The sequence below is a fragment of the Anomalospiza imberbis genome, chromosome 1, assembly GCF_031753505.1.
Source record: "Anomalospiza imberbis isolate Cuckoo-Finch-1a 21T00152 chromosome 1, ASM3175350v1, whole genome shotgun sequence".
NCBI lineage: Eukaryota > Metazoa > Chordata > Aves > Passeriformes > Viduidae > Anomalospiza > Anomalospiza imberbis.
The window spans coordinates 123,179,224-123,197,491 of record NC_089681.1 but is presented as its reverse complement, the minus strand read 5'-3'; the positions used below and the strand labels follow the sequence as shown (position 1 = coordinate 123,197,491).

Sequence of the window (18,268 nt, the reverse complement as noted above, 5' to 3'; positions counted from 1 at the left end):
CTGTGGATCATTTTTACAGGATGTTGCAAGTGCTACAATTTTATATTGTGTGTAAAGTGGCTTGAAATATTCATGGGGAGAAAAAATCAAGGGCCATTAATTACAAACATGTCTCATGACTGACTCAAATTTGCACAGGCACAGAAAATTTCAGTATCGGTTTGGCAGACACACACCACTGACTATTGTGAGACAGGCTGCAAGACTGGAGAGACATTTGGGCTGCCTGATGTGGCCATGCCTATATTCTTAAATCCCTCATCTGAATGGAGCTGTGTTTTGCAGTGAGGCAGAGACTCCAGAGAGTCCAAAGCTAATATATAGTTCTATGTTTGAGCAGAAACACCAGCCTGAAGCTCCAAAACTCCTTCTGAAACTTGCTCATCTATTCCAGCATTATCTAATGAAAAGAACAATAAGAAAATACACTTTGTTTAAAAAACTTCCAACCAGCTCCTCTGTTATCCAAACCAAAACTCCACACTTTTCTGAGGTTTCCCTTCCAGAACCACAAAATACATTGGCATTGTCTATAAACTCAAGCACCAGTAAAATCCAATATGTATTTAAAGAAGACTGATTGCCTGTCCTTACTGCAATGATTCTAAGGCCCAGTGCTCCACAGGGGAGAGATACAAGACAGCCAGGAAAGACATTGTGAAAACAGACAGTGAGCATATAAATCACCAGTGCAGCTCAGACATGGAAGCTGGAAAGATGACTCCTATTTGGAAGATAAACTACACTGTACATGCTAAAGCAAAGCAAGCGAATCTTTTGATAAAGGCAAAATGCAGAATACTGTGGGGACAGGAAAGGAATCAACCTTCTGCCCCCAGTGAAAACATCGGCTTTATTGAGCCAGAAACTGGAAAGGGTTATTTTTTCCTTGTGCTGAAATATCTCCAGACCATAGCTGGGAGGAGGACTGGGGCACTTGCCTGCAATGATTCAATCTAATATGGAAAAAAATATATGTTCTTATGATATTTTCTAGCACCAAAGTATTTGTCTGCTTTAATAAGTCCAAAGAACCTAGGTGTCTGGTGATTTCTTGTCATAAATCAGGACCTCATTAGAAGAAAAAAGTATTAAAAGAAGCAAAGATTCTGGCAGGAGTCTTGAGAAAACAATTGAAAAGCATTTTTGAAGTTTCAGTCATTTTGGTCAAATACTGCAAAGGCCACAGCTCTGAGCAACAGTAGTTCCAAAGTCAACTTAGTCTGTCAACTAAGTACCTTAAAGCTCCTGAATTTACTGAATTTTAGACCACCAATTCCACTTTCTGCCTGTGACTGGATATTGCCTGCTTAGAATGACGCGCAAAGCTGTGGTTGTGGGAGGGAGCTGAAGAAAGTCATGCTACCTGACCAACAGGAAATTCAAAGTGCATCAATTCTGAGTCCAAAGAGCTGTTGAAAAGTAAGATAAGGTTCAGAAGGGGATTACTGTGTCCTAAATGTGATATTTTTATTGAGAGGGCAATGCTTAAATTACATTTTTATGAGCCAGAGTGGCATACCATCACTTTTTCATTTTACTGGGAAGCTTGCTGGGACTCCTCTGGTTCACAGCTGCAGAACGGATTAATTTTATCCTCTCCTGAATGAGACCTTCAGTCCCAGTGTAACTTCTAACTTGGAAGCAGCATGCAAGGACACTACAAGAGCAAAAGAGAAACAGGAATAAAAAGTAATAAAACACTAAGACTTGATTCAGCAAAACATTTATGTGCAGGTTAGCTTCAAGCATCCCTGACTAGTGAAGCACTAAAGCATGTTCTTGGGCTTAATCGAAGTTAATCGGATTTACACAAGTCCTGAAGGTAATCATATGTTTCACTGCTTCATTAAATCAGAATACAAGTATGAAATGGCAATGGTTATCCTCAGGGAATTCCACTGAAATACAGGGTGATACAAAACTATAAATCATGCTAAGGTGTTTGTTATTAAAATTCAAACACAAAAATATGTTAAAGAAAGTGCAGGTTGCATAAGAGCTGAGCCTCAGAACAGCACTTTGTTTAACAAGATATCTGAGACACAGGACCGGTTTCAGTGTAAAATCAGAAGTAACTACAGTAAAGCCAAGGCTGACGCAGCTGAGATCAATATTAAACCCCAGAGAAGGGGAATTTTCTAAAAGTTTAGGGGGAGGGGAAGAAAAATGGAGAACAGGTCCCCAGAGAATGTGATAAATGGTGATGGGTTAGGCAATATAGTTCTACTTCCAAAAGCCAGGCTTAATCCTCACTCAGGAGTAGACATTGTGCCACATATTTAATCTATCCCTTAGAGAGAGTCAAAAGGATCAAAAGCATCACACAGATACTTAAAGGGAAAGGTCATATTCCCATTGAGGACTAATGACTATATCCGTTCCTGCAAGCATGGGGATTTCTGGTGAAGGAACTAAAACTGCACTGTTTCCAGCTTTAACTCTGGCTGTAGGGTGTCTGCTGCCACAACAGCTTCTTGAACCCTTCCCCTTTACTCCAAACCTTCATGCTGTGAACTTGCAGCTCCCTGTGTTTCTCCTACAGCTTTTCCGTATCTTTCAGCAAAGGGATTTCTTTAACAAAATTAAGCTCTGTGATCAGATCACCCAAAGCCATTGCAACGTCTCAAAACTACCAAAGCCTTTGTGGTTACAGAAGAATTGTAGAGAGCTGCTATAATTCAAGAGGAGGGATTTTTTTTTCCACTTGTAGTGGTTCAATGTGTGTTGTGTGCACACATGTGCTTCAGCACAGATGGAGATTCAAATGAATATCAGACCCTTTGGTGTGAGTTCAAATTTCCTGAAGGTGTTGGAATGTCTGTAAAACATCAGATGCCCTTTTGGTTGTTTTTTTTATAAATACATTTCAATTCTCTGCTGATTTGACATTTCACTTTATTTAGGAAAATCGGAAAAAAAATGACAACATATTGAAAAAAGTTATTATGGAAAAAAGAACATGGAAAGAGAAGGAGGCTTGGATGTCCCTGACAGCTACCTGCCTTTCTTATACAAAGCCACCTATGATTCTTCTACAACCACAAACAAGCCAGGTTTTCTTTGTGCTCTGTCCAGAAAGGAAGTTCAAAATATGTACATCTACTCCAAAGCTATTAATCTTTTTTATAAGATTACTGGGGAGAGTAGAGAACCACTGTCATATTTCTTAAAATTAATTTTCCCCAAAGCTTCAGGAATCTTTTAAGTAGAGTTTAATATACTCTTTCTTTTTTTGTCTCCTAACATATTTACCTCCTAAACAATAGTTACTTTATGACTGTTTTACTTTTTTACTGCTTATATCCATTTCTCTATTTCTTCAGGAAAGAAAAAAAAAGGCAAAAAAACCCAAACCCCAAAACTTAAGACCCCTGCAATGCATTTGACCTTGCTACTATCAACCCAGACCCATATGGCTGGAGAGGCTGTGTTTCCACAAAGGTTGAAGAATATATTGTATGAAAGAGTTTATAAATGGTCAGTAAGACCAAGAAAACAATAATCACTGAACCTTTCAATTCTCAAAAATGGTTTCAATTGCATATTGAAAGTCACATAAGGCAAAACAGCAACAAAAATCAGAGTCAGGCCCCTAAACAAATGTCATCACTGCTTAGACTTCAGTGAGGGTGTTAATTATTATCACAAAGTGAGGAAACCACAGAATTGTTGGATGAAACACACGTTTCATGTGGAGAAAGTAGTACAAACAAACCAAAAACATACATCATTCTTCATGGAGTACAGAGAAGATGCATCTATTTATTCAACAAGCCTTAGGGATCCTCCTCCTGTACAAACTATCTAACCTAGTACAGTACAACTTGCATCCCAAGGCTGTTACAGTCTTCCATATGCTTGTAATTTATTAACTATCTCAGCTATGAGACTACAACTGGAATAATTCTGAGTGTTATTAAGGCGGAACTTCTTGTATCAAATCTACATATACTGTACTATGACGCCAAGACCAGAGAACCAGCCTTCTCCCATACATCCAAATTTGCAGTTCTTTAAGATGAGATTAAAATTAAGAAATGCAATTATTCTACCTGGGTCGAGGACATGGAATATATAAAAGGTGTGCATTCATCATGCTATATATTGATAAGCCATGCACATGGTGAAAAAATGTACTTCTCACTACAATAGCATAGGGAGCAGTGATGCATGTAGTTCAAAAGTTATTCCACAGAATGACAAACAGCAGGTATTTCACACTAAGGTGGCAGAAAGGCCAGAGCAAGTAGTTTTTTGGATATTCTATGTAGAAAATATCCCTTCCCCCCTTTATTATCAAGATGATTTGTTACCTAGAACTGAATAAAAAATAACATCACAGTATGTATATAATACAGAAACATCATCTAGCCACGTCACAAAGATTTTGTTATTTGTGAACCAATCTAGGAATAAAATTCGTTAGAGTGTTGAGGAAAAAAAATAGAGACTAAGCAGTTCACTGACTTGTAATCTCAGAATCAAGGACAGATCCTTTCCTAGTATGCACCCATCACCATGAGCAATTTTCAGAGTATCTATTTGATGTCATATACGATAGACAAGCTAAGCTGACACGCTCATGTTATGTCTCTATTGCCACATTTACCTGAATCATAGCCACACTGACAAACCTTATTTTTTGGCTGATAACCGTCAACTTTGTACAGGTTTGCACAAAGGCTGAACATCAGCTTCAGCAGGCAAGATCTAGGTTGAGAGAAGGTGGGAGAAAATCTCCAAATGCTGTACAAAGGTGATAGAACAAATTTCACCAACTGAAACTTAAGTCAACCTTATTGAACCCCTGGAAATTCCTAACAACAGAATCCTAGAACTGATGTACGAAATATAATTAAATTGCTTTAGGTCAAGTAACTTTTAACTTAGGTCATTCACCATCAGCAATTTGAGCTAACTTACCTAGCTTGACTTAAACTGGTTTTAACATGGTCTACTTTTTCAAATGACCCATAACAATTCTATTCCTGTATTTTCTAACTGATGCACGAATTAATCTTTTTAAATGTCTCCTACTTCAAAATCTGCAAGCAAAGCCAGTCCTGCACAAACCACACCTTTACTTGAATTTACTGCCATCATTTTAGAAAGTTTATTTAAAAGAATATAACCCAAATATGCGCTTTTCTATGAAACACACTTTTCAAGTTCATTTTGCCAGAGAAAATACTAATTTTCCAGAAAGGCATATTTCATTTGCTACCAAAGAGGACTGACTGTAACATAAAGCGGGTGGCTCCTTCAGAAGAAAGAGAAACAATTTGACATGGTAGGTCTGGTATCCTTTGGCAATATCAAATGAAGCCCTACATTTTCAAAATGATGCATGGGAACTTAACCACGTGGTGACCATTAAAGTCCGTGCCAGCTCTCATGGTTTATGAGGTCACCAGAAGTCCTTGATGGAATTACACCCTCGTCCTGCACAGATACAATCTCTTGTATCACAGATTCTGAATCAAAGCCTATAAGGTTAACAAAAACGTCTGCAGTTTGCTCAGGTTTGGATCACGTATTTCCAGTGGAAAGAGAGAAACAAGAGAGAAATAAATTACTGAACAATTGTTAGTGTAACAGCATGGCATGGGTCTTATGTTGATACATATTCCTGTATGGTAAGGGGGAAATAATGTCTTCCTGTAGTTGTGCTCAAGGCTTCTGAATGAAAAGAGAAACACTGGGGAATATTTCTCTGAAAAACAAAAGGACATCCTGTGAGAGTACGATTACAAAGTAATTCTTTGAGCATTCCTAACAGCTATCAGACAACATACAAAACACAGTATACTTGAAGAATAAATATTCTGTGCTCTTTGTGCATCGTGTGCATTTTTAGAATTTGCTGTTCTGGTGCACATATGTCAGTTTTGTATTTATTGGACCGAACCCTTTAAAATCTATCAAAATAGTAACATTCATTGTCCAAAAGTGAAACCTGGCACTCAATTTGCACAAAGACTTTGCACATTGTTGTGTTTTAAAACACTCAGTAGTTAATAAAAGACGGTGGTCTATTGGTATATTGGTTTTCATATTCTCTCCTCTGGAATATGATCTCGCTTTAGCAATAAACTGATATGTTGATTGAATACTTTCCAATTCTCTAGGTTTCTAGGAGAGTTCCTGAGGTTGTATCATGTAGCAGCACAGTGATTGTGTTAGAAGATTCCTTATTGGAAAATGAAAAGCCGTGGTATCACTGGGGTCTCCTGAATCTGTATATGTAAGGTAGAATAATTTTATTCATAAAGTAGGTGTTTGTCAGGCCACATGATGATATTCATTATTAAAACATGGACCAGGAATTTGTATGCTTGTCAAACATAGTCTGGACTCCATCAAAGTGTCCTAAGGTAGTCAACAATTAAGGGAGCAATTTGTATGCATTAATACATGCATACTTTGCAAATGAAGGTCTGGAAAGAAGAAGACATGCTTCTTGAAGGAGATTTGCACAGAGCAAAGAAATAATGTCTCTGAGACAAGCAGTAAATTAGGAAGCATAACAGCAACGCCATAAGGATTATCTCCAGGTGTTTCCAAGGGTGCATGGTGTCTATGGTTTACTTAGGCTTCTGTTACCCAGGGCTGTGAATGGGGTACCCTGGCTAGTCAAAAATTGAAACAGTGCAGCAATTCTTTTACAGCAACCAGCAAGATCAGATCAGACAGGGAGAGAAAAAAAGCTGACACTTCATATGGCACCTCTCTGAACTAGGGAATACAGATGATACAAATATAGCTCTACTGCTGCTGAATTCAGGTGACTTCACACTTACTGCCCTGTCTGCCTGAGAGCAGCAGAGGTCACCACTGGACAAGTGTGAATTAACCATAAAGGGAACGCAGCACTGTATCAAATGAATTTCTGTAGCAGCTGGGGATGCTGTGGCAAAATTTCAGAGGTTTTGAAGGGCTGATCCCAGTGGTACAACGACTTTTGATTTTCCAAGAATGGCTGATCTCAGTGGTACCATGGCTTTTCATTTTCCAAGGAGGAATCTTTTAATGCACTCCAGAGTATATTTTCTTCTGTCTTTTGTTTTAGATTCTGTTGTTACTATTCTTTGAAAAGAAAGAAAAGTCAGGCAAGTTCAGAGTGGGGCAACTTTTTCATTAGAGAGGATTGAATCAGCCAGTAAAGGACAAAGTTTACAGCAGGAATCCTGTGAAAGAAGCATTGTGTACTTATGTTCACATGCAAACCTTGTGATATAGCCTGTAATATTTTACCTTTTGCAGTCAGGCTTCCTTTCTTGCCTTTGCTTAAATGTCAATATACACATAGCTGGCCTGGGTTATTCTCCCCTCCCATCATTTCTTCATCCCTCTGTACATCAAGCACCAGCCAAATTTTACTGATAAAGCCAACACTAAGCAGAAGGAAAAATATGCATTCTTCATGCTGTACAGCTGAGCAGGGCTAAATGGCTAATAAAAAGTCACAGGCAACAACTTTAAAAGGAGGAAAGGAAAGAGCTGGTGCTGTGGGTGGAACTGGAAAAAGAAGGAGGCTGGAGTGGTGGGCTGTGGAGGGGGACATGTCAGTCCTTGAGCTGGAGCCATTGCCAGTCCCTCTACACAGTTTGAGCTGCACCACCTCAAAAGTGCATTGTTATTTCTGCAAAATGTTTACTTCCATCAGAGGGCATTTTGGGTGAGCTGAGCTCAAAGGCATTTGAATTAGTTTTAACTAATTCAAGCTTAAATAATTGAGCTTAACTCAGGTAGATATTTGACATGGATAAATACTTTGCCAGCAGCAAAGAAATATTAATTAACAATTTGCAATCTCTCACCTTACGCCTATACTTCAATGGCCTATTTCTGAAGAAGTATTCACAACCCTGATATGAAGAACTGTATAGTCTAGGCTTTTAATTAGCTTTTGGTAATATATTAAAATATGCATTATAGAATTGCCTGGGTTGGAAGGGACCTTAAAGATCATCTAGTCCCAAGCCTCCTGCCATGGGCAGGGATACATTCCATTAAACCAGGTATCTCAGAGCTCCATCCAAATTGACCTTGAGCACTTCAGGGATGGGACATCTTCAACTTCTCCAACCCATTCCAGTGCCTCACCACCCTCATTTCTTTCCTAGTATCTAATCGAAACCTACTCCCTTTCGGTTTAAAGGTTTCCTTATCCAGTCACTACACGCTCTTGGAAAAAGTCCTTCTCTGTCTTATAGGCTCTCTGCAGCTACTGGAAAGCTGCAGTTAGAGCACCCCAAAGCCTCCTCTTGTCCAGGCTGAGCAATCCCAATTCTCTCGGCCTTTCCTCACAGGAGAGGTGACTATAATCAACTTGGTGGCCTTGCTTTGGAGTCGCTCCAACGGGTCAATGTCCATCTTGTGCTAGGGACCCCAGGAGCTGGATTCAGTACTTCAGAGGAGACCCCACCTTGAGTACAGGTGTCGACAGATTGAGAATTCCTAATAAATAATTCTATGCTGCGGGAGCTGTGAGAGATTGCGAATTTCTAATTAGTAATTCCGTGCCGCTGTAGCTGTCACTTAAACTAAAGCTGCGACTCCTTTGCCCTTGCCCTCCACGGGGGCCGTGTCAGCGACACCCGGCCTCTGACCACGGCGCGCTCTCCTGTACCGAGCTCCTCTTTTCCTCCCCGTCACCTACAACAGGCTGGGGCGGTCCAGTCTCCTGCAGCCCCTCGGCACGTCCACAGCCCGGAGCCGGGAAACATCACCCAGGCGCTCCCGAGGCAGCCGGGCGCGCTCCCTGCCCGGGCCGGGCCGGGCCGGACCAGAGAGGCGGGGGCGGCGCGCGCGGCGCCGCACGGCGCAGCCGCCAGGGGGCGCCCGAGCGCGGGCCGCCCGCGTGCCGCGCCGGGCTCGCGGGAGCGGAGAATTGCGGGAGGCGCTCGGGAGGGTCGACGTGGGGAGCGCGCTGCTGGCCGTCGACAGCGGGGCGATCGCAGGGCGAAGTCCCAGCACGTTTCTGGCTAGGCAGAAACTCAGGGAAAGCCTGCGACGCTGATCAAAACAGCCCCTTCTCTGCAAAGCCCTCAGGTCGCAAACGCAGACAGGAATTCTAAAAGAAAATGCTTTTGTAATTCCAGACAAAAGGCTTTTTTTCTTGCTGCCATCCTAAAATCCGTGTTCCTTTCCAAAATGTTATAGCCTTTTCTAATTTGGTGCATTTAATTGAATTATTTTTTTCTCCTTCAAATGATTGCGACATAATGATGCGTGAAAACAGATTGAGGTAAACTTTGAGATTTGGAAAATAAAATGGGAAAACCTGAATTAATTGTTCAGATAAAAAGAAGGAGAAGGAGAAGGAGGAGGAGGAGGAGGAGGAGGAGGAGGAAGAGGAGAAGGAGAAGAAGAAGAAGAAGGAAACACCATAATTCAGAAAGGCATTAATTAATTGGAGGAAAAGTAACTCATGCTTTCCTGTTAAGTTATAATATGAATGGTAGCATTTTGAACTCATCGCCCAAAATAGTTATATCGAGCTTTGATCCATGGGACGTTAACAGACGGGAAGCAGAGGAGTGAATTGGGGTGAATTTAATCATATCCAGAGATAGAATAATTAACTCTTATGGTGCCTAGCAGCAGTTAGGGTCTCTAGGAAAAGGCGTTATAAAAATAAAACCAGAAAGGGAAAAGGGCCATTTCTGTATATTTGAGAGAATAATATGACATCCTTCCCTAATATGAGTCATGAAATGAAGGTCAAGTTTGTCTTCTTTATCATCAACCAAAGAGGGCCACCGTTTGCAAATAGGATTAAACACTGTAGACCAAAAGTTACTATCAACACTTGTTTCTTGGGTTTTTATTCTCTTTTTATATTAGCAAGCTTTTCTCAATACATGTGTGAGTACATGGATTAATGGCCCTTCTCCTGAGTCATAAGAGCTACAGATGCTCTCCTTTCTCTTCAGCCTTGGTTATTAACTAAATATCAAATCCTATTTGGTTAACACAGAGACTGGATCTGTGTAAGTTGGCTCAACATAGGATGTAGCCCTATTATACTCCCTTAGTTCTAAGTGTCCACATCAGTTCATCTGTGTCATTAATATGTGTTAGTTCCCAATAGATCATGTTTTCATGTTGTAAAAACCTAAACTCGGGCTATCTATAAATGCAAGCTGTTCAGTGGTATTAAGACTCCTCTAGGAAGGACTCTAAGTTTATAGATGGGGCTTGGAAAGGGTGTGCTGACCACAGTACAGATAGGCTCAAGTGCTGATTCAGACCTGTGCTCAGACACAGGGTCTGTTCTCATGTGTACCTTCCTGTTTAATTGCTATGTTAATACCTGTTCCCACAAAAGGCATTGAAGTGCCTGTAAAAATGTGGAGGACATATTCCATAGCTAACAGCCTATAAACTGAGAGGTAGAATAAAATGATTCAAGAAATACGGGAGAGATGCTCTTTACATCAAAAGAAACAGCACTTCATTTTTCAAAGGCCAAAACATCAACACAGGTGACAATGTCTTTCAAAGTGTAGAGTAGATATTAACTCACTTCACTAGAACTATGCAAAACCTCAGAAAGATGTACTTCACATGACTATGTATTATATAGCAAAGGGAAAGGAAGGAAGGAAGAAAGAAATCTCCCCAGCCTTTCTGTAAATGCATACAATAGAACTCATTGAAAAGCCTCTCAGTATATTGCAGTGCTGAACAGTAAATCAATGTAATCTGAATTTCTGCAGTAGCAGGAAACTTTCCAAATGATCGCTATAAATGGAGCACATGTTTTACGTATAGGTTACTATTTTTGGCAGTCCATCAAACCCCTTTGATGTGTAGACAGTGGGGTTTCATCCAGCTAGCAGGACAAGAATAAAAGGTCCATATTCTTCCTTGTGCCAAGATCCACTCAGAGCAGGAGATGGGGAGCTGGTTATGGTCACACAGCTCTACAGCTGCTCCTGTCTCAGACTGAGGAGAACTTAGATAAGCTTGTGTTTTAGTCCCTGAGATGTACCCGTTAAGAATCAAGAGCACTCTATTCTGCTTCTGTGAGTGTCTCAGTCACTCCATGTGCCAGCACAGGGAGAAGAATTGGCACAGGAGCTGTTTATACCACCTTGCACTGGCTGCATGGTTCCTTACATAGGGAACATCCCCCAGGGGCCAGTTAAGGCTCTGGAACACCTGCACAATACAAAGTGACGGAAACCAGCACAGAGAGTCTGGCCCGTGAGTCCTCAAAATGGAAAAAGGCAGATGAAAAAAAACACACCAAGGCAAGGGAAACCAGGCATCGCATGAGGATTAGAAAGAAAAGACCAGAATGAAAATTTGTAAAATGGAGTAAATCACTTCCTGACTGCAACAGAGCTGAACTTCAAAAAAGATCCACCAAGCCCACAGCACTGCTGCTCAGGACAGACAGTGTCTGAGTGTCCTTCCTCTCCTTGGGTTTCTCATCAAAGATGATGTCGAGATTTACGTATCCCTTTCTGAATAGTTCTGTGAGTTTAAACTAGCCTCAGTCCATTACAGCTTCCACATAAACCAGCAAGCAGTAAAATGTTTTGCCGCATGTGGATAATACACTATGGGACACAAGTGTCCAATAGCCATGATTTTGTGGCTCTCCAAGTTGATTCCAATTACAGAGAGAAACCAGTGTTGACAAAGAGAATTAAAAATGTCTATTTTGCCCACTATATTCTTTTTATTTTTAAACTCTTTTTTTTTTAACTCATTACACTCATGGCATATATATATATATATATATAGTACATTTTCATTAGCCCATCATCAAAGCACACAAATACTAAAACCCCTCTGCTGTTCTGAGTGACATATTTCAGGAATAACTACTCAGAAATAACTGCTGTAGATGTGTCTGGCTGCTGAACATGAAAGTATGGGTGCTGCTGACTGCCTGGCAGCTGGCCCAGCATTTAACCCTGCTGTTTTAAAATGTCGTAAAATAAGCACAATTTAATCTTTTGAAACCTTTTGGTCAGTGACTGTGATTTCCGCAAAAAATGACTTCAAAGGAAAGACAGGCACCTTTGTTGATGCCTTTTTAAGCAGTCATGAGTTCCAAATTATTTTAAAAAAGGGAAGCAAAAACCTCAAAGTGTGTAACACCTCCTCAGAATTAGATGCTGAAGCGATATGTAAACGGGGTTGTAAAAATCGATCCTTCACTAGTGATGTGGCTCAGAGTGATATAATTAAAAGATAATGTCAATGGAAAAAGTATATCATCATAGACTAATGGGCTCCTCCTGACGCATAAATACCACAGCAAAACCTCTATTTTAATGAAAAAATACCATTTAGAAGCCAAGATATTTGATTTTCAAAGCAGGATGTGTTGAAAATGTTCTATTTCTGTGGCTATATTTCTGTTTTGCCAAATATCTGACACAGAATTAACACTTCAACCTTGCAGTCTTCATGTAATACACAAGATTCCTCCATGCCTCAAAAGTAGCATGCTTTACCTGTGCAAAAAGCAGCTGACTTCTGCAAATAGGGTTCCTTTTTGTTAGTGAGTTGCAATCTTAATGCAGACTGAAGTTTTTATTTTGAAACTTAGATGTGAAAAAACATTATCCGTATGTAATCATTTGACATTTATTCCATTCACCTTGATTTAAGGACTGTGGGAATTGCTGGGGATGAGATTGTTTAGGTGGTTGTTTTTCACTGCAGTAAAAGTGCAGTTAAAATTACCCTTTAAAACACGTACAAGAGGGGAAAACAAAGATTATGAAGATACCTTGAATAATTAAACATATTTCCAGTCTACATCATATTACCCTTTTTACCTTCACAAAAAGACAAAAAAGGTACTCTTCTGTTCTCAGGTTTGGGTGGGGAAAAATGCCTTTTGACATTCCAGTATTAAAGCAGAATGATATGAAGAGCATTTGATCTATCACTGTATGCCAGGATGCTTCGAAAATGCCTACCAGATGTGGCCCTCAAAAGTCTTAGGCGTCTTCTGCTTAGTTCCTGGCTTTAGACCAGTCCAAGGAAAGAACTGGCTGATGAGCTGCTCAGACCAAGCTGATCTGGACAAGATCTGGATGACTGTTGTCACCTACAAAACTTTAAAATCAAAAAGGGAAGTGCCTTGCAAGACTAGGCGCCTCCAGGATTAGGCAGCAGCCAAGAACGGGTTTCTGGAGAATGCTTTTGGATGCTGTTCCACCTACATCCTGCCTTAGGTGCCTAAGTCCTTTACTAGAGCTAGCCAGAAAGGCTAGATTCCCATTGAAGTCTGGAGAAGGATTTACATTAACTTAAGTGGATTGGTTCAGGCCTTAAAATGAGAACCATGTGTACATCCTTAGGAAGAATCTGGTCCTTTCTGTTTATTCATTGTGACTTCTTGCAGTATTGAACCATTCCTATGCAAGAATCCACAAATAATATGTCAGAAGATGTTCTGGAGGATGAGAGTTGTGATTTTCATGCCCGTAGTCCGTGCTGCTCTCGGTGGTTCTGGCCATACAGCAGCCACCCTGGCTAATGGGCCACTCCAGCCACATACACCATTCAGGTCATATATAAGCTCTAATTGTATTACTCGTTTGGCTCGTCAATACTTTTCCATGGAGCTGAAGGAAAGGAGAGCATATGGAATAGAGAAGCAGGAAAATTAATGAATGAAAGAATATAACTTTCAGGGTTCTGGCAATGTTTTCACATCCATATTTTGCTCCGCTCCCCTGAGGTCACAAAAAGCAAATGGCATGTTCATTTCCTTCCATCTGTGCTATTCTGAACAGCAAATAGGAACTTATATCAAACTTTCTTAATAAGCAGGGTGGGAGGAGAGCTGGGTAATAATTAGCTACTGGCTAGAAATGCCTTGTAGATAATTTGACTTTCATAATGATGTTCATTGTAGACACATTTTTCTTCTTTCTTTTCCTATTTCGCAATGCCGTGACACTTTAAATTAAAAATTTAAAAAAGCCCCAATTCTTCCCAAATCCTACCCATCACACATGAAGCAGCAGGAGCAGACCCATGCAGAGCCAGGCCAGCGCTGTCCCGTTTTCCTTTAAAATGCACGCGATTCCTTGTAAACAGTGGGACGAGGTGGCTGGCCAGGAAGCCCCGGTGGTGTTGGATGTGTGGCGATGGCCCCCCTTTCCCCGGAGAGAGGCTCGGCTCCAGCTGCAGCTGCTCCCCCCCGCCGCTGGCTCCGCAGGAGGGGGCAGCTGGCAGGGCCTCCCCGCCGCCCCAGCAGATCGCTCCCCCCGCCCTGGGCTGCAGAAACCAGAATTTAGTGACCTGGCGATGCAGCAAATAAATAAATGAATGGAGCTGGAGAGCTTTCTGGAGAGGCCTGCGGGCCGTGCTTCCCAGAGCGAAGGAGAGGAAAAGCGCTTCTGTAGGCGTCTGGCTGGCTGGGTTCCTGTCAGAATAATGATTTCAATGTTACTGTGATTTCACCAAGTGGCGCGCTGGGGCACCTAGGGTCTTGGTAGGCCATTTTTTACAGTTGTGAATGCAAATAAGAAATTTATTTAAATTAACCCTCTATTATACAGAGAAAGCATAAGTTGGGAGGAAGCAGTGCTGCTTGAGTAATTGAGAGCAGTGCACTTATAAAGCAGGGAGGAGGACAGGTCTTGAACGTCACCTGGGAAGCACTGGCCAATATTTGCCTTTAAAAATAGGGTTCAAGGACAATAGTTCTGCCACCAACGTGGTTAGCAAGGCATCTCTACACCTCGACTTCCAGTCTGTAAAATGGGCATAAGAATCATGCCCTTACATAAGCCCCAGAAAAAACACTTGAGGGGTATGAAATCACTGAATGCACACTAGGAAGCAACCAGATTTCCGCTCCATAGCAATATTCCGATTTCTAAGGGGAAAAAAGACCATGGAAAAAACCCAGCTTGCAATCATGGGGTATTTCTTTAAGTTAAAGTCTCCTCCTAAGCAGAATTGTGCTTAATTAGATCCTAAAAGACATCTTGTGTGAGACTATTTACATGTTTTATGTTTCAGCTGGTTTGGTTTCCAAAAGGACAAAGTAATTTCAAACCAGAGAAGCAGGACACAATTTTACAAAGAGGATAAAAATAGACAGTTTTGATCAATGAAAAATTTTTCCAGATATTAAATGTCCAGCAATGGATCCAAACTCTTTTCTGTGGGAAAGTTTCATTTTCAACCTACTCATTTCATGAAAAGTTTTTCACCTAACCTGGTCCAGTAATACAGGTTTGTACCTGGGTATTACCAAACCTCTGCTGGGCTCCTTTTGGGCTTGATGAGCTTCTGCCAGTTCCGTGATGCCTAGGAGACACCACTTTACTGCTATGGCAAAGCCTGAGTTTAAAATAAGGACCATTCCATTCCTGCCTTTGGTTAAGCCTCTTCTTTTATTTTCTTTTTTTTTTTAATTTTAAAAACATTTCCCTCTTATTTTCATGGTAAAGGGTATTTTCAATATTTTACAAGAAAATACTGAATGTCCTTATTAGCTTTAGGTCATAAATGCCACAAAACAGATTTAAAAACTGGAATAAACCCAACATAAATGCTTACTATTGGTGAATATAAGGGCATACAAAACAGGGCAGTAAAGTCACTATACAATATCAGTAAAACCATTAAAAAAAATCTGGAAAAGCATCAAGATGGCTGGCCTCTTTGTAGTTTCAGCACAAAAAAAAAACATTGAGCCTTATTTCTAAATATTTTCCCTAGTGGGAAATAACAGCTTGAAAATAATCCCAGATGTATTCATTTGTGCAACATTTTTCTGCTTGCAACATATAGGCATGGAAAAATTATTGAAGGTTTCAGTTCTGGACTTGTATTTTAAAAATGTCAAGCTTTTGAAAAACAGCATAATTTTTCCTTAAAAGCTATTCATTTACCTGGAATGTTGGCCAGCAGGCGTACATTATGGACTTGGTTTAGCTAAGATTGAAAAACTGCCCAAAGGCAAAAGAGAAGTAGGCAATTTTTGTGGCTCAGATTATATACCAACACAAGATACAGCTGAGTTGATTTCTGAACTGGCATATAAAAGAATTTTGCAAGTATGTGATCTTGAATGTGATCAAAAGCTATCTGAAGTTTTTAAAAAGCTCAACAATTGTAATTTTTGTAATTTTCATTTTGTCTTTTTTACAATCACAATCTGTATCCTGAGGTGCAAGTAATCAGAAAGCTCTTATTAATTGGCTGCTGAAAACAATAAAAAGAAAAGCAATCCAAGCCTATAAGTAATAATTTCCAACGATAAGCAGATTAAGACATATTTCTCTTTGCGCTACAAAGCAAGTTGTTTGATAAACTATTTCCATTTTGGGTAGATATTAAAAAAAAAAAAAAAACAAGGCATCAGTTCAGTCAAAACCTCAGGAAGTTGTCTTGTTAAAGGAATCAGAAGATTTCTTCTGTTCAATCTAGACTATTGTCTCGAAAAGCTATTTGTCTGGATAGTATTTATAGCCCAGAATTTTCTGTGACTAATATCTGTGATATACAGTAAGTGATGTTACCCTGTATAGGTGACTACAAATAATTTTGATATGTTAGACCTATTGGGAGGAGTGTGGGGGACTGTTCCCCTCAATGTGTATAAAATTACTTTCTTTATGGAAGGGAGACTCTTTAATAAAAAGAAAGAAAAGTCCGTGAAAATTCAGGAAATAAAATTATTCATCAAGAGCCAAAGGTACAGATATGGGAAAAGGTAGAATGGTCAATCCAGTGCACACTGACTCTTTAGGACTGAGGACAGTGCCTGACAGACAGACTGATGCTGCATCAGCTCAACACTCAGTGTGACCTGAGCAAGTGAGCAAGGCTGGTCAGTGTGGACACAGTGCCCCGTGAGCAGAGCTCCACTGGCTTGGACAGAATATCAGAGCACAGTGCTGATGTCCTGCAGAACTGTGCCAGTCTGTCTGGAGCCTGCCAGAGGGGGTCCAGGGCAGCACATGTACAGACCATGGTGATCCAAGGGCCACGCAGTCTATTCTGTCCCCACAGGAATCATTGCCAGAACTTTGCTGTTCTTCTATTTGGGGAGAGTTGAGTCTTTAGAGGTACCACAGAGGTTACACTACAGGAAACTTATGGCCACCAAGTTAATTAGGGGGATGGAGCACGTCTCCTGTAAGGAAAGGCTGGGAAAAGTAGGTTTTGTTCAGCCTGGAAAAGAGACAGTTTTGGGGTGACCTAATTTCCTTCCAATACCTGAAGGGAGTCTACAGGAAAGCTGGACCGAGACTATTTACAAGAGCATGTAGTGACAGGAGAAGAGGGAATGACTTCAAACTGAAAGAGAGTAGGTTTAGATTAGATGCTTCAAATAAGTTATTTACTTTGAGGGTGGTGAGGCAATGGAGAGGTTGCCCAGAGAAGTTATAGACGACCCAAACACTGGAAGTGTTCAAGGCCAGGTTGGATGGGGCTCTTAGACACCTGGTCCAGTGAAAGGTGTCCCTGCCCATGGCAGGGAGGTTGGGAATAGATAATTTTTAAGATCCCTTCCAACCCATGAAACTATGACTCTATGATTCTTTAATTCTGTGAAATTAGGGGTTGCTGCATGACTGGCAATATTCAGCTGACTGGTTATTCCATGAAAGGTGGTCCTTTTTCCTTTTGGAATGCAAACTGATGCTACCCATGCAGTCTACCACAAATGCAGAGCATTAGAAGAAGCTTGAGACACAAGTTAGAATGACTCAGAGTGCTCCCAGGCTTTTGGTACAACACATCAGCTTTGCCCTGCTGGAGGGAATGTCCACACTCAGGTCACAGGTGACACTGGAGCATGGTCCATATGCTGGGGAAATGATGCATTGTGTCACAAATGGTGTTTTACTCACTTCCTCACTAGATCCAGCGTTTCCTCAATGAGAGCAAAATTTATTTCTTGAATACTTCACATTGCCCTCTGTATCCTACTAACAACAAATAGCGGCCCAGTCATACTTCTTGCCCAAGAAATTTGAGAATTATTTGAAATACACAGTCAGATGAAGGTGGGAAGAGCGAGTTCAGGGTCAGAGCTTCTACACCTGTAATACTTTCTCAAAAAGAAAATATGAAGACGTGCTGATGTTTCTGTGCTTCTGAGCTCTCCATCAGCATATAGTGAGAAAAGAGGAAAACCCAAGAAAGGTGCAGTCAACAAGGTCTTAAGGTACAGCTGGCAAAGCTGGCAGAGAGCTTCTACTTGATGTCCAGGAGGCCTGTAAAAAAGCTGGGTGCCCCCAGCATCCAGCTGCAGGTAATT

The 18,268-nt window shown here is 40.8% G+C and overlaps 1 long non-coding RNA gene across 1 annotated transcript; it reads right to left on the bottom strand.

The window, feature by feature from the left end:
- Positions 1–303: 303 nt before the first annotated feature.
- Positions 304–6,359, bottom strand: LOC137485368 (uncharacterized). Its single transcript, XR_011005293.1, has 3 exons — positions 5,335–6,359; positions 4,613–4,713; positions 304–1,660 (listed from the first exon to the last, which is right to left on the bottom strand). It is a non-coding gene; the product is annotated as an uncharacterized lncRNA (long non-coding RNA).
- Positions 6,360–18,268: the final 11,909 nt, after the last annotated feature.